Source organism: Anomaloglossus baeobatrachus, unplaced genomic scaffold (genome assembly GCF_048569485.1).
Source record: "Anomaloglossus baeobatrachus isolate aAnoBae1 unplaced genomic scaffold, aAnoBae1.hap1 Scaffold_3381, whole genome shotgun sequence".
NCBI classification, from domain to species: domain Eukaryota; kingdom Metazoa; phylum Chordata; class Amphibia; order Anura; family Aromobatidae; genus Anomaloglossus; species Anomaloglossus baeobatrachus.
Genome location: NW_027442755.1, coordinates 50,416 through 68,133, shown reverse-complemented (window position 1 = coordinate 68,133; position 17,718 = coordinate 50,416). Strand labels below are relative to the sequence as shown.

Sequence of the window (17,718 nt, the reverse complement as noted above, 5' to 3'; positions counted from 1 at the left end):
TGAAGCCCCCCGCTCAGGAACCCCACCAGCAGAGATGTCCCATGTGAAGCCCCCTGCTCAGGAACCCCCCCAGCAGAGATGTCCCATGTGAAGCCCCCCCGCTCAGGAACCCCCCCAGCAGAGATGTCCCATGTGAAGCCCCCTGCTCAGGAACCCCCCCAGCAGAGATGTCCCATGTGAAGCCCCCCCGCTCAGGAACCCCCCCAGCAGAGATGTCCCATGTGAAGCCCCCTGCTCAGGAACCCCCCCAGCAGAGATGTCCCATGTGAAGCCCCCCGCTCAGGAACCCCCCCAGCAGAGATGTCCCATGTGAAGCCCCCCGATCAGGCCCCCCAGCAGAGATGTCCCATGTGAAGCCCCCCGCTCAGGAACCCCCCCAGCAGAGATGTCCCATGTGAAGCCCCCTGCTCAGGAACCCCCCCAGCAGAGATGTCCCATGTGAAGCCCCCCGATCAGGATTCCCACCAGCAGAGATGTCCCATGTGAAGCCCCCCGCTCAGGAACCCCACCAGCAGAGATGTCCCATGTGAAGCCCCCCGCTCAGGAACCCCCCCAGCAGAGATGTCCCATGTGAAGCCCCCCGCTCAGGAACCCCCCCAGCAGAGATGTCCCATGTGAAGCCCCCCGCTCAGGAACCCCCCCAGCAGAGATGTCCCATGTGAAGCCCCCCCGCTCAGGAACCCCCCCAGCAGAGATGTCCCATGTGAAGCCCCCCGCTCAGGAACCCCACCAGCAGAGATGTCCCATGTGAAGCCCCCTGCTCAGGAACCCCCCCAGCAGAGATGTCCCATGTGAAGCCCCCCCGCTCAGGAACCCCCCCAGCAGAGATGTCCCATGTGAAGCCCCCTGCTCAGGAACCCCCCCAGCAGAGATGTCCCATGTGAAGCCCCCCCGCTCAGGAACCCCCCCAGCAGAGATGTCCCATGTGAAGCCCCCTGCTCAGGAACCCCCCCAGCAGAGATGTCCCATGTGAAGCCCCCCGCTCAGGAACCCCCCCAGCAGAGATGTCCCATGTGAAGCCCCCCGATCAGGCCCCCCAGCAGAGATGTCCCATGTGAAGCCCCCCGCTCAGGAACCCCCCCAGCAGAGATGTCCCATGTGAAGCCCCCTGCTCAGGAACCCCCCCAGCAGAGATGTCCCATGTGAAGCCCCCCGATCAGGATTCCCACCAGCAGAGATGTCCCATGTGAAGCCCCCCGCTCAGGAACCCCACCAGCAGAGATGTCCCATGTGAAGCCCCCCGCTCAGGAACCCCCCCAGCAGAGATGTCCCATGTGAAGCCCCCCGCTCAGGAACCCCACCAGCAGAGATGTCCCATGTGAAGCCCCCCGCTCAGGAACCCCACCAGCAGAGATGTCCCATGTGAAGCCCCCCGATCAGGATTCCCACCAGCAGAGATGTCCCATGTGAAGCCCCCCGCTCAGGAACCCCCCCAGCAGAGATGTCCCATGTGAAGCCCCCTGCTCAGGAACCCCACCAGCAGAGATGTCCCATGTGAAGCCCCCCGATCAGGCCCCCCAGCAGAGATGTCCCATGTGAAGCCCCCCGCTCAGGAACCCCCCCAGCAGAGATGTCCCATGTGAAGCCCCCCGCTCAGGAACCCCCCCAGCAGAGATGTCCCATGTGAAGCCCCCCGCTCAGGAACCCCCCCAGCAGAGATGTCCCATGTGAAGCCCCCCGCTCAGGAACCCCACCAGCAGAGATGTCCCATGTGAAGCCCCCCGCTCAGGAACCCCCCCAGCAGAGATGTCCCATGTGAAGCCCCCCGCTCAGGAACCCCCCCAGCAGAGATGTCCCATGAAGCCCCCCGCTCAGGAACCCCACCAGCAGAGATGTCCCATGTGAAGCCCCCCGCTCAGGAACCCCCCCAGCAGAGATGTCCCATGAAGCCCCCCGCTCAGGAACCCCACCAGCAGAGATGTCCCATGTGAAGCCCCCCGCTCAGGAACCCCCCCAGCAGAGATGTCCCATGAAGCCCCCCGATCAGGCCCCCACCTCCGATGTCCGGGGCTTTGCTGCTGACTCCTGTTTTCTCTCGGCTCTTGAGATTCTGCACATAATTGGGATCTGGAGCAGAGATGAGAGGAAACTGGAGAGGAGCTGAGCTCAGCGCCTAAATATAACCCCCTCCAAGTGACAGAAGCCCCCAGAGCAGATCTGCCTGTCTGCAGCCACCACCTGGAGGAGCCTCGCCCCACAAGGTAGGAATCCGGGGGTCAGTGCTGGAGAGTCAGTGCTGGGGGGGTCAGTGCTGGGGGGGTCAGTGCTGGGGGGGGCAGTGCTGGGGGGGGTCAGTGCTGGAGAGTCAGTGCTGGAGAGTCAGTGCTGTGGGGGGTAACTGCTGGGGGGGTCAGTGCTGGGGGTGTCAGTGCTGGGGGTGTCAGTGCTGGGGGGGTCAGTGCTGGGGGGGTCAGTGCTGGAGAGTCAGTGCTGGAGAGTCAGTACTGGGGGGTCAGTCCTGGGGGGTCAGTGCTGGAGAGTCAGTCCTGGGGGGGTCAGTGCTGGGGGGGTCAGTGCTGGGGGTGTCAGTGCTGGAGAGTCAGTCCCGGGGGGTGCAGTGCTGGAGAGTCAGTGCTGGGGGGGGCAGTGCTGGGGGGGTCAGTGCTGGAGAGTCAGTGCTGGAGAGTCAGTGCTGGGGGGTCAGTCCTGGGGGATCAGTGCTGGAGAGTCAGTGCTGTGGGGGTCAGTCCTGGGGGGTCAGTGCTGGAGAGTCAGTCCTGGGGGTGTCAGTGCTGGGGGTGTCAGTGCTGGGGATGTCAGTGCTGGGGGGGTCAGTGCTGGGGGGGTCAGTGCTGGGGGTGTCAGTGCTGGGGATGTCAGTGCTGGGGGGGTCAGTGCTGTGGGGGGTCAGTGCTGGGGGGGTCAGTGCTGGGGGGGTCAGTGCTGGGGGTGTCAGTGCTGGGGATGTCAGTGCTGGGGGGGGTCAGTGCTGGAGGGGTCAGTGCTGGGGGGGTCAGTGCTGGGGATGTCAGTGCTGGGGGGGTCAGTGCTGGGGGGGTCAGTGCTGGGGGGTCAGTCCTGGGGGGGTCAGTGCTGGTGGTGTCAGTGCTGGGGGGGTCAGTGCTGTGGGGGGGTCAGTGAGGGGGGTGGGTGTAATGTTCCTCGGCTCTTCTGTGGTCCGGCATTACACTGACCCCTGCGGCCCCCTTTATCCAGTGACCTTTGTTACACGCTCCATGTTGTGAAATGTTAGTTCTTTCTATTGATATAAAACTGTGAATATTGTGATACATTGTATCTGTGCGCAGCCTGCCCTTATATACCATATATATACGGTGTATACCCTGTGCACGATATATATACAGTATATGGCGTATCCCCTGTACACAGTATATATACGGCGTATACCCTGTACACGATATATATACAGTGTATGGCGTATCCCCTGTACACAATATATATACGGCGTATCCCCTGTACACGATATATATACAGTGTATACCCTGTACACAATATATATACGGTGTATACCCTGTACACAATATATATACCGTATATGGCGTATCCCCTGTATACCATATATATACAGTATATGGCGTATCCCCTGTACACAATATATATACAGTATATGGCGTATCCCCTGTACACAATATATATACGGTGTATACCCTGTACACGATATATATACAGTGTATACCCTGTACACAATATATATACGGTGTATACCCTGTACACGATATATATACAGTATATGGCGTATCCCCTGTACACAATATATATACGGTGTATACCCTGTACACGATATATATACAGTGTATACCCTGTACACGATATATATACGGTGTATACCCTGTACACGATATATATACAGTATATGGCGTATCCCCTGTACACAATATATATACGGTGTATACCCTGTACACGATATATATACAGTGTATACCCTGTACACGATATATATACAGTGTATACCCTGTACACGATATATATACGGTGTATACCCTGTACACGATATATATACAGTGTATACCCTGTACACGATATATATACGGTGTATACCCTGTACACGATATATATACAGTGTATACCCTGTACACGATATATATACGGTGTATACCCTGTACACGATATATATACAGTGTATACCCTGTACACGATATATATACAGTGTATACCCTGTACACGATATATATACGGTGTATACCCTGTACACAATATATATACGGTGTATACCCTGTACACGATATATATACAGTATATGGCGTATCCCCTGTACACAATATATATACGGCGTATCCCCTGTACACGATATATATACAGTGTATCCCCTGTACACAATATATATACGGTGTATACCCTGTACACGATATATATACAGTGTATACCCTGTACACAATATATATACGGTGTATACCCTGTACACGATATATATACAGTGTATACCCTGTACACGATATATATACGGTGTATACCCTGTACACAATATATATACGGTGTATACCCTGTACACGATATATATACAGTGTATACCCTGTACACAATATATATACGGTGTATACCCTGTACACGATATATATACAGTGTATACCCTGTACACGATATATATACGGTGTATACCCTGTACACGATATATATACGGTGTATACCCTGTACACAATATATATACATTATATGGTGTATCCCCTGTACACAATATATATACGGTGTATACCCTGTACACGATATATATACAGTGTATACCCTGTACACAATATATATACGGTGTATACCCTGTACACGATATATATACAGTGTGACGGGGTGTACAGCAGAGCAAGGAGAGACAACAGGCCGAGGAACGATCCAACAGGTTTATTCACAAGAACACTGGAACAGCACACGATAAGTCCACGTAAAACAGATTCGGGGGCACCTCCCGATAATCCAAAGTGCCAGATCACAACGTAATAGTCCTTTTCAGAGTCCCAGAAATCCCACACAATCCACTGGACGGCGAGGTCTGTCCGCAGATTCAGATCTCGCTCCCTTCCTCTTCAAAAACTCAACTCCCAACTGCATTTAGAAACAGGAGTGTATTGTCTGAGCTCGTGGGCCCGCCCCTCAAGGGTAGGGGTCTATACAATGGTTGGGTCCACTAGAAGATTCTAGAAGGTTGGCTCCGAGATGTCTACAGGTTTGTGTAGTTGGCGTTATCCACTGCTTACGAAACAATGGGAAGTTCCCCTGGCTGTGTGGACAAGAGATAATTGCATTATGGGCCCAGAGACACAGGAGATGGGGGGAAGGTATGGTTACTTACATCCCAAGACATTTCAAAGTGTTCAGTAAGTACAACCAAAGGAAAGTGACATCACATCCTGACATAGTATTACAGCAAATACAGTGAGAAGGTAAAATACATCACATGGCATCTTATACAAGAAATATGGGATGGAGAAAAGCACATACATCATGACAATTCCTTCCCCTCCCAACTTGTGTACGTACTAGGGACCTCTACAGGTCACTGGTTAAGTACACACAGGCAGAGCGTTACTTACATGTGGCTTCATGCAGCCACGAATTGGCATTGTAGCTCTCCCACATCATTGCCCAGGAGAACAGCTGCAGGCAGACCACCCATCACCCCAACCACACATCGCCTGACCCCAAAACCAAAGTTCAGATCCACAGTGGCTGTGGGAATAGTCCTCCATTGTCCACCAGCCAGTTCAATAACAATCCCAGGTCCTCTATGGATTGCCTCAGGCCGAACCACTCGGGGATCAGCCAGTGTGAGGAAAGCACCCGAGTCACAAAATCCAACAAGTCTCTGTCCATCCAGCACAACCTCCTGCAAGTGCTTACCTCGATGAGCAGAAGTCGTCATAACTGCGGGTCGCACCCCGTAAACTCCTGGTGGTGCAACATGGGGGGCTGAGTCACTAGGCCAGTCCTCACATAACGGTGCCACATCTTCCTCCATGGCACTGGGCTGTAAATAATTAACAATCCGATTGGGTGCAGGATCAGTCCTCATTTGAACAGCTGGGCAGGAGACTTGCCGATGCCCTGGCTGTCCACATTGATAGCATCTGAGCTGGGTCTCCCTCCATCCAAGGCGTCCTCTTGGGTAAGGGGTAGGGGAACTTGGAGGCCGGCTCCCACCTGAAGGTGCTGTAGGGGTTTGAGGATGATTCCTCCATGGCCTGGCTGGGCATGAGGCCTGCAAATGCCCGGGATGCCTACAAACATAACACCTGCGCTCTGTTACTTCCTCTCCCCGGTGTATTCCAGAAAGTGCAGTAGAAGCAACTGGAGGCACATTAACACGGGTATCAACATGTGGTGGCTTAGAGGAACGGGGAACAATGGGGACAGAATAACTGGGGGCATCCGGTGTTGTGGAGCTGTTAGGCGTCTCTCCATCCTCCAACAGAACCCTCCACTGAGGCTTGATGGTGAGCACCTCATCAGCGAGAGCAGCAGCTTCATCCACTGTCGCTGGTTTTCTCTCACGCACCCATTCCCGGATCTCAGCGGGGCACTGGGCAAAGAATTGTTCTTTTAGGATGACCTGCAGGAAGGTCTCCCAAGATAAGGCCTCCTCTGCCTCCAGCCAGCGATTACATATTTGTTTGAGTCTATGAGCATATATCTTAAAAGACACTTCCCCATCACAGGCTAAAGCACGGAACTGAGTCCTGTAAGTGTCTGGGGTCACAGCATAATGTTCTAGAATAGTCTGTTTAATATCCGCATACTCACAGTTCCACCGAGGGTCCATAGCTCTATAGGCTTCAGCAGCTCCACCCTCTAAGAGCCCAACCAGATGCCGGACGCGCTCCCTTTCTGGGACTTCCATTAATCGACACTGATGCTCAAAGTCCTGGAAGAAGCCCTCAATGTCACCAGCAGCCTCATTAAATGGCTTAAAGTCTTTGCGGGACACCCTGGGAAGTTCCCTCATGATGGGTGCTGGGGTTACAGTCTGTCTGGAACCTCTCGCAGCTTCCACAGCGAGCTGCTTATCCAGCAGTGCCATCTCCTCCATCCTGCGCTCCTTCTCTTCAGCTCCACGCATGGCCTCCCTCTTATCTTCTATGGTGGCCTCATCTCCAAGCAGTGCCATCTTTTCCTTGTACCACACAACCCATTGACTTTTTTGGGTATTCACCTCCAGCTCCCGTCTTTCCTCCCTTTGCTGTGAGGATCCTTCCTCCACGTCATTTTGCGAGCAGACTCCTTCTAGCGCCTCAATCAGCTGCTCCTTGGAGAGTCCTTTGAAACGAACTCCTACTTCACGGGCCTTTGATTGCAGGCTCCCCAAAGTCCAGGTCTTGTACTCTGCAGTGCTGGTTCCTGATGTTGAGCCATTGTCCTCCATTACTTCTGCTCTGATCCCAGCGCTGCCAACCAGTTTGTGACGGGGTGTACAGCAGAGCAAGGAGAGACAACAGGCCGAGGAACGATCCAACAGGTTTATTCACAAGAACACTGGAACAGCACACGATAAGTCCACGTAAAACAGATTCGGGGGCACCTCCCGATAATCCAAAGTGCCAGATCACAACGTAATAGTCCTTTTCAGAGTCCCAGAAATCCCACACAATCCACTGGACGGCGAGGTCTGTCCGCAGATTCAGATCTCGCTCCCTTCCTCTTCAAAAACTCAACTCCCAACTGCATTTAGAAACAGGAGTGTATTGTCTGAGCTCGTGGGCCCGCCCCTCAAGGGTAGGGGTCTATGCAATGGTTGGGTCCACTAGAAGATTCTAGAAGGTTGGCTCCGAGATGTCTACAGGTTTGTGTAGTTGGCGTTATCCACTGCTTACGAAACAATGAGAAGTTCCCCTGGCTGTGTGGACAAGAGATAATTGCATTATGGGCCCAGAGACACAGGAGATGGGGGGAAGGTATGGTTACTTACATCCCAAGACATTTCAAAGTGTTCAGTAAGTACAACCAAAGGAAAGTGACATCACATCCTGACATAGTATTACAGCAAATACAGTGAGAAGGTAAAATACATCACATGGCATCTTATACAAGAAATATGGGATGGAGAAAAGCACATACATCATGACATACAGTGTATACCCTGTACACAATATATATACGGTGTATACCCTGTACACGATATATATACAGTGTATACCCTGTACACAATATATATACGGTGTATACCCTGTACACGATATATATACGGTGTATACCCTGTACACGATATATATACGGTGTATACCCTGTACACGATATATATACAGTGTATACCCTGTACACAATATATATACGGTGTATACCCTGTACACGATATATATACAGTGTATACCCTGTACACAATATATATACGGTGTATACCCTGTACACAATATATATACGGTGTATACCCTGTACACGATATATACGGTGTATACCCTGTACACGATATATATACGGTGTATACCCTGTACACGATATATATACAGTGTATACCCTGTACACAATATATATACGGTGTATACCCTGTACACAATATATATACAGTATATGGCGTATCCCCTGTACACAATATATATACGACGTATCCCCTGTACACGATATATATACGGTGTATACCCTGTACACAATATATATACGGTGTATACCCTGTACACAATATATATACGGTGTATACCCTGTACACGATATATATACAGTGTATACCCTGTACACAATATATATACGGTGTATACCCTGTACACGATATATATACAGTGTATACCCTGTACACGATATATATACGGTGTATACCCTGTACACGATATATATACGGCGTATCCCCTGTGCACGATATATATACAGTATATGGCGTATCCCCTGTACACGATATATATACGGTGTATACCCTGTACACGATATATATACGGTGTATACCCTGTACACGATATATATACAGTGTATACCCTGTACACGATATATATACGGTGTATACCCTGTACACGATATATATACGGTGTATACCCTGTACACGATATATATACGGTGTATACCCTGTACACGATATATATACGGTGTATACCCTGTACACAATATATATACGGCGTATCCCCTGTACACGATATATATACGGCGTATACCCTGTACACGATATATATACGGTGTATACCCTGTACACGATATATATACGGCGTATACCCTGTACACGATATATATACGGTGTATACCCTGTACACGATATATATACGGTGTATACCCTGTACACGATATATATACGGTGTATACCCTGTACACGATATATATACGGTGTATACCCTGTACACGATATATATACGGTGTATACCCTGTACACGATATATATACGGTGTATACCCTGTACACGATATATATACGGTGTATACCCTGTACACGATATATATACGGTGTATACCCTGTACACGATATATATACGGTGTATACCCTGTGCACGATATATATACAGTATATGGCGTATCCCCTGTACACGATATATATACGGTGTATCCCCTGTACACGATATATATACGGTGTATACCCTGTACACGATATATATACGGTTGTGACGGGGTGTACATCAGAGCAAAGAGAGACAACAGGCCGAGGATGATCCAACAGGTTTACTAACAGGAATACAGGAACAGCACACGACAAGTCCAAATAAAACAGATTCGGGGGCACCTCCCGATAATCCAAAGTGCCAGATCACAACGTAATAGTCCTTTTCAGAGTCCCAGAAATCCCACACAATCCACTGGACGGCGAGGTCTGTCCGCAGATTCAGATCTCGCTCCCTTCCTCTTCAAAAACTCAACTCCCAACTGCATTTAGAAACAGGAGTGAATTGTTTGAGCTCGTGGGCCCGCCCCTCAAGGGTAGGGGTCTATGCAATGGTTGGGCCCACTAGAAGATTCTAGAAGGTTGGCTCCGAGATGTCTACAGGTTTGTGTAGTTGGCGTTATCCACTGCTTACGAAACAATGAGAAGTTCCCCTGGCTGTGTGGAAAGGAGATAATTGCATTATGGGCCCAGAGACACAGGAGATGGGGGGAAGGTATGGTTACTTACATCCCAAGACATTTCAAAGTGTTCAGTAAGTACAACCAAAGGAAAGTGACATCACATCCTGACATAGTATTACAGCAAATACAGTGAGAAGGTAAAATACATCATGACAATTCCTTCCCCTCCCAACTTGTGTACGTACTAGGGACCTCTACAGGTCACTGGTTAAGTACACGCAGGCATGGCTGACAGGACTCAAGGCTCCTCTTGCCTGGACAGTCCATCTGCATTTTGGTGTTGGCTGCCCCTTCTATATTGTATGGTAAAGTTATAGGGCTGCAGAGCCAGGCTCCATCGCAGTAAGCGTCCATTGTCCCCAGAGACTCTGTTCAGCCAGGTGAGGGGATTGTGATCAGTAACCACAGTGAATTCCCGTCCATACAGATACGGCCGTAGTTTCTTAAGGGCCCACACTACAGCCAGACATTCCTTCTCAACAGTTGCATAGGCCACTTCTCGGTCCAGCAGTTTCCGGCTGAGATAGGCGATGGGGTGCTCGTCCCCAGCTGCATTCACCTGGCTGAGGACAGCTCCCAGTCCATAAGCAGAGGCATCCGTTTGCACAATGAATCTCCTCTTGTAGTCTGGAGCAGCCAGGACAGGATCGCAGATCAAAGCATCCTTCAGCCGGTTAAAAGCCTCATCACAGGCTGGAGTCCAGATCACCAGCCGGGGCATTGTTTTCTTGGTCAGGTCGGTAAGAGGCTTGGCCACAGTACTGAAATGAGAAACAAATTTTCGGTAATAACTGGCAGTGCCCAGAAAAGCCATAACTTGTTTCTTAGTTTGGGGTACAGGCCAGTCTCTAATAGCCTGGATTTTGGCAGGCTCAGGTCGGAGCTTCCCTCCTCCCACTCTATGTCCTAGGTACTGGACTTCCCCCATCCCCAATTGGCATTTATCGGGTCGAATAGTTAGGCCGGCTGCAAGAATCAGGTCCAAAATAATGGCTACTTGATTCAGATGTTCCTCCCATGTGTGGCTGAAGACGGCGATATCATCCAAGTAGGCACAAGCAAAGTCATCACATCCCCGGAGGATCTGATCCACCATTCTCTGGAAGGTGGCCGGGGCATTTTTCATTCCAAAAGGCATGCTTAGAAATTCATACAGACCAAAGGGGGTTATAAAAGCGGACCGTTCTCTCCCTTCATCCGTTAGAGGGATCTGCCAGTATCCCTTACTGAGATCCAAGGTAGTGACATATCGGGACCCAGCCAGTCGGTCTAGAAGTTCGTCAATACGAGGCATTGGGTAAGGATCGCTGACGGTATGGTCGTTTAGTCGCCGATAGTCCACACAAAATCGAGTACTCCCATCCTTCTTGGGTACTAACACCACAGGGGAGGCCCAAGGGCTATGGGAGGCCTGGATTACCCCAAGCTGTAACATCTCCTCCAGTTCGTGCTGCATGGTGTTTCGAACTGATTCAGGTACCCGGTAAGGAGCCAGTTGTATGGGACGGATGCCCTGAGTGTCCACATGATGTTGGGTGACGGTGGTTCGACCTGGTTGGGATGAGAAAGCAGCCCGTCTCTGTTGAAGCACTTCCAGCATCTGGATTTTCTGTAAGGAGTCCAGGTAATCTCCCAGGGGAACCTGTTCCACAGTGGATGGGGCTCTCGCTGCTTCCACGAGATCAGGTAGAGAGTCCTCATCCTCTTGACCATCTTCTGGAGCCAACCGACAGCTTGCTATCATTGGAATGTTCCGGTCATGGTACTCCTTAATCATATTCACATGGACAGTCTTTTGCCTTAGCCCCTGATCATCTAAAGCAAGAAGGTAATTGGTATCATTCAGTTTTCTGAGAACCCGGAAGGGACCCTCCCATGTGGTCTGCAGTTTATTCTGCCGATGGGGAACAATCATTAAGACTTGTTGTCCTTCTACAAACTCCCGATAGCGTGCGTTACGGTCATACCATGTCTTCTGTCTGGTTTGAGCCATACGCAAATGACTCTGTGCAAAACTAGCAAGTTGGGCCAAGGTTTCTCGCAGCTTTAGGACATAAGGGACAACAGGGGTTCCTGTATCTTCAACTTGCCCCTCCCAGTATTCCTTGAGCAGGGTTAAGGGTCCTCGGACCTTTCTTCCATAGAGTAGTTCAAAGGGGGAGAACCCAGTGGACTCCTGGGGAACTTCCCGATAGGCAAACAAGAGATGGGGTAGGTACTTCTCCCAGTCTGAATCTCGGTCCGTGAAGGCCCTCAGCATATTCTTCAGAGTGCCGTTGAATCGTTCACAAAGTCCATTTGTTTGGGGATGATACGGGGTCGTTCGGATCGCTCGTACTCCACAGGTGCGCCACAGATACTGGACCAACTCTGGCATAAACTGGGAGCCTTGGTCCGACAAGATCTCACTGGGGAATCCTACTCTGGTAAAAATAATAACCAAGGCCTCGGCCACCTTGGCTGCAGAGATACTTGACAAGGCCACGGCTTCTGGATATCGGGTGGCGTAGTCCACAACAGTGAGAATGTACTGCTTTCCAGATTTACTTGGTTTAGCCAGAGGTCCAATGATATCAACAGCTACTCTTTGAAAGGGTTCTTCTATTATAGGGAGCGGTTGCAGGGGTGCCTTTGGGTGATCTCCGGGTCGCCCTCTACGCTGACATATGTCTCAAGTTCGGCAGAAATGCGCCACTGCTTGAGAAATCCCCGGCCAATAAAAAGTTTGAGTCAATCGTCTCTCGGTGCGGGTTTTGCCTTGATGGCCAGCCGTAGGAATGTCATGAGCCAGGTGTAATAGGGGAATTCTGTACTTCTGAGGAACAATCAGCTGTTTGCTATAAGTCCAGGGCTTATCTAGGGAGTCGGCATTGGCAACCCGATACAGAAGTCCATTTTCTCTGATAATTCTTTCTCCGTTTTCCCCTAGCTGCCCTATTTCAGCCCGAGTTCTAAAACTAGCAAGGGTGGGGTCAGTCTCTACTTCTTGTCTAAACTGAACTTTATCCCAAGTAACATTCATATTATCCCCACAAGAAGAATCACTCACCGGCTGTAATGGCAGTTCTGGTGGCCTCAGTTCCATGGATGGGTTGTACACGTCCACATGGGCTGCTCTCTTGGCTTGACTTCTGGTTACCGCACCGACAAAGTGGCAATGAAGATTCCCCACATCATTTCCTAGAAGAACGTCTGCAGGGAGGCCGCTCATCACACCGACCACACATTGTTTTGCCCCAAAGCCATAATCCAGGGTCACACTCGCTCTTGGAATATATCTCTGGGTACCTCCTGCCAGTTCAATGGCAATTCCTGGTCCCTTTTGAATTGCTTGTGGTTGAATTACTCGGGGATCGGCTATGGTGAGGAAAGCCCCAGTGTCACGGAAGCCAACAAATTTTTGGCCATCCAGCACGACCTCCTGTAGATGTTTGTCCTGAAGATCAGAAGAACAGGTGGCTGGAGCTCGCACCCCATAGACTCCGGGTAGGGGAGCCAGGATATCTGAGTCACTTGGCAAGTCATCAGGCACAGAATCCAGCTCTTCTCCTGGTGAAGGTGTCTGTAGGTAATGAACAGGCAAAGGCGGTCTGTAGCTGTTCTGTCTACGAACACCTGGACATTGGAATTGCATGTGCCCAGGCTGCCCACATCCATAACATCTGCGCTCTGGGATTCTTCCTCCGCGTCGTATTCCCAAAGGTGGAGCATGATTAATGCGAGGCACAGTCACACGAAGGTCCCCATGAGTTGACGGTCTAGGGTGATGGTGAACATTGGGGCCAGAAGGACCAGGGGCCACCAGCGTTGGGGGGTTGGTGTTTTTTTTCTCACTGGGTAGTAGTTTTTTCCACTGAGGCTTGATGGTGAGAGCCTCATCAGCTAGAGCTGCAGCTTCCTCCACAGTGGCTGGTCTCCTTTCACGCACCCATTCCCGGATCTCAGCGGGGCACTTGAAGTAAAACTGCTCTTTTAGGAGGACCTGGAGGACGGTCTCCAAGGTTAAGGCCTCCTCTGCCTCCAACCAACGATGCCACAGATGTTTGAGTTTGTGGGCATACATCTTGAAGGACACTTCCTCATCACATGCTAGAGTACGGAACTGAGTCCTGTAAGTGTCTGGCGTTACAGCATAATGTTCTAGAATAGTCTGTTTAATATCCGCATACTCACAGTTCCACCGAGGGTCCATAGCTCTATAGGCTGCAGCAGCTCCACCCTCTAAGAGCCCAACCAGATGCCGGACGCGCTCCCTTTCTGGGACTTCCATTAATCGACACTGATGCTCAAAGTCCTGGAAGAAGCCCTCAATGTCACCAGCAGCCTCATTAAACTGCTTGAAGTCTTTGCGGGACACTCTGGGAAGTTCCCTCATGATGGGTGCTGGGGTTACAGTCTGTCTGGAACCTCTCGCGGCTTCCACAGCGAGCTGCTTATCCAGCAATGCCATCTCCTCCATCCTGCGCTCCTTCTCTTTAGCTCCACGCATGGCCTCCCTCTTATCTTCTATGGTGGCCTCATCTCCAAGCAGTGCCATCTTTTCCTTGTACCACACAACCCATTGACTTTTTTGGGTATTCACCTCCGGCTCCCGTCTTTGCTCCCCTTGCTGTGGAAATTGTTCCTCGGTGCCATCTTGCAGGCAAGCGTGTTCCAATGCCTCAATTAGTTGCTCCTTAGAGAGTCCTTTGTAGCCGACACCTAATTCACGGGCCTTTGTTTGTAGACTCGCCACAGTCCAGTTCCTGTATCCTGAGGTTCTGGTTTCAGACGTCGATTGGCTGTTGTCCTCCATTTCTTCTGCTCTGATCCCGCCGCTGCCACCAGTTTGTGACGGGGTGTACATCAGAGCAAAGAGAGACAACAGGCCGAGGATGATCCAACAGGTTTACTAACAGGAATACAGGAACAGCACACGACAAGTCCAAATAAAACAGATTCGGGGGCACCTCCCGATAATCCAAAGTGCCAGATCACAACGTAATAGTCCTTTTCAGAGTCCCAGAAATCCCACACAATCCACTGGACGGCGAGGTCTGTCCGCAGATTCAGATCTCGCTCCCTTCCTCTTCAAAAACTCAACTCCCAACTGCATTTAGAAACAGGAGTGAATTGTTTGAGCTCGTGGGCCCGCCCCTCAAGGGTAGGGGTCTATGCAATGGTTGGGCCCACTAGAAGATTCTAGAAGGTTGGCTCCGAGATGTCTACAGGTTTGTGTAGTTGGCGTTATCCACTGCTTACGAAACAATGAGAAGTTCCCCTGGCTGTGTGGACAAGAGATAATTGCATTATGGGCCCAGAGACACAGGAGATGGGGGGAAGGTATGGTTACTTACATCCCAAGACATTTCAAAGTGTTCAGTAAGTACAACCAAAGGAAAGTGACATCACATCCTGACATAGTATTACAGCAAATACAGTGAGAAGGTAAAATACATCATGACAACGGTGTATACCCTGTACACGATATATATACGGTGTATACCCTGTACACGATATATATACGGTGTATACCCTGTACACGATATATATACGGCGTATCCCCTGTACACGATATATATACGGCGTATACCCTGTACACGATATATATACGGTGTATACCCTGTACACGATATATATACGGTGTATACCCTGTACACGATATATATACGGTGTATACCCTGTACACGATATATATACGGTGTATACCCTGTACACGATATATATACGGTGTATACCCTGTACACGATATATATACGGTGTATACCCTGTACACGATATATATACGGTGTATACCCTGTACACGATATATATACGGTGTATACCCTGTACACGATATATATACGGTGTATACCCTGTACACGATATATATACGGTGTATACCCTGTGCACGATATATATACAGTATATGGCGTATCCCCTGTACACGATATATATACGGTGTATCCCCTGTACACGATATATATACGGTGTATACCCTGTACACGATATATATACGGTGTATACCCTGTACACGATATATATACGGTGTATACCCTGTACACGATATATATACAGTATATGGCGTATCCCCTGTACACGATACAGTGAGCAAATAAGTATTTAGGTATTGACCTCAGAGGTGACCACAACTATGAGAGACACAATGAGAAGATCCAGGAGATCCCCGCCTCTGATCCAGGGGATCCCCGCCTCTGATCCAGGAGATCCCCGCCTCTGATCCAGGAGATCCCCGCCTCTGATCCGGGAGATTTTTATTGCACATTCTGGTGGAAAATAAGTACTTAGTCACCTATAAACCTGCGAGATTTCTGTCTCTCACAGACCTGTGACTTCTTCTATAAGAGGCTCCTCTGTCCTCCACTCATTACCTGCAGTAATGGCCCCTGTGTGACCTTATCAGTATAAGAGGCTCCTCTGTCCTCCACTCATTACCTGCAGTAATGGCCCCTGTGTGACCTTATCAGTATAAGAGGCTCCTCTGTCCTCCACTCATTACCTGTAGTAATGGCTCCTGTGTGACCTTATCAGTATAAGAGGCTCCTCTGTCCTCCACTCATTACCTGCAGTAATGGCCCCTGTGTGACCTTATCAGTATAAGAGGCTCCTCTGTCCTCCACTCATTACCTGTAGTAATGGCTCCTGTGTGACCTTATCAGTATAAGAGGCTCCTCTGTCCTCCACTCATTACCTGTAGTAATGGCTCCTGTGTGACCTTATCAGTATAAGAGGCTCCTCTGTCCTCCGCTCATTACCTGCAGTAATGGCCCCTGTGTGACCTTATCAGTATAAGAGGCTCCTCTGTCCTCCACTCATTACCTGTAGTAATGGCCCCTGTGTTACCTTATCAGTATAAGAGGCTCCTCTGTCCTCCACTCATTACCTGTAGTAATGGCCCCTGTGTTACCTTATCAGTATAAGAGGCTCCTCTGTCCTCCACTCATTACCTGCAGTAATGGCCCCTGTGTGACCTTATCAGTATAAGAGACTCCTCTGTCCTCCGCTCATTACCTGCAGTAATGGCTCCTGTGTGACCTTATCAGTATAAGAGACTCCTCTGTCCTCCACTCATTACCTGCAGTAATGGCTCCTGTGTGACCTTATCAGTATAAGAGGCTCCTCTGTCCTCCGCTCATTACCTGTAGTAATGGCCCCTGTGTGACCTTATCAGTATAAGAGGCTCCTCTGTCCTCCGCTCATTACCTGCAGTAATGGCCCCTGTGTGACCTTATCAGTGTAAGAGGCTCCTCTGTCCTCCACTCATTACCTGCAGTAATGGCTCCTGTGTTACCTTATCAGTATAAGAGGCTCCTCTGTCCTCCACTCATTACCTGCAGTAATGGCCCCTGTGTGACCTTATCAGTATAAGAGGCTCCTCTGTCCTCCACTCATTACCTGCAGTAATGGCTCCTCTGTGACCTTATCAGTATAAGAGGCTCCTCTGTCCTCCGCTCATTACCTGTAGTAATGGCCCCTGTGTGACCTTATCAGTATAAGAGGCTCCTCTGTCCTCCACTCATTACCTGCAGTAATGGCTCCTGTGTGACCTTATCAGTATAAGAGGCTCCTCTGTCCTCCGCTCATTACCTGTAGTAATGGCCCCTGTGTGACCTTATCAGTATAAGAGGCTCCTCTGTCCTCCGCTCATTACCTGTAGTAATGGCCCCTGTGTGACCTTATCAGTGTAAGAGGCTCCTCTGTCCTCCACTCAATACCTGCAGTAATGGCTCCTGTGTGACCTTATCAGTATAAGAGGCTCCTCTGTCCTCCGCTCATTACCTGTAGTAATGGCCCCTGTGTGACCTTATCAGTATAAGAGGCTCCT

The 17,718-nt window shown here is 50.0% G+C and overlaps 1 protein-coding gene across 1 annotated transcript in view; it reads left to right on the top strand.

Annotated features, from left to right (window-relative positions):
* Nucleotides 1-2,075: 2,075 nt before the first annotated feature.
* Nucleotides 2,076-17,718, top strand: part of LOC142271631 (ATP-binding cassette sub-family C member 9-like) — a gene marked incomplete at its 3' end in the record, with an annotated part of 54,868 nt that continues 39,225 nt past the window's right edge. The window contains exon 1 of the mRNA XM_075332473.1: nt 2,076-2,201. The remainder of the gene's footprint in view (nt 2,202-17,718) is intronic.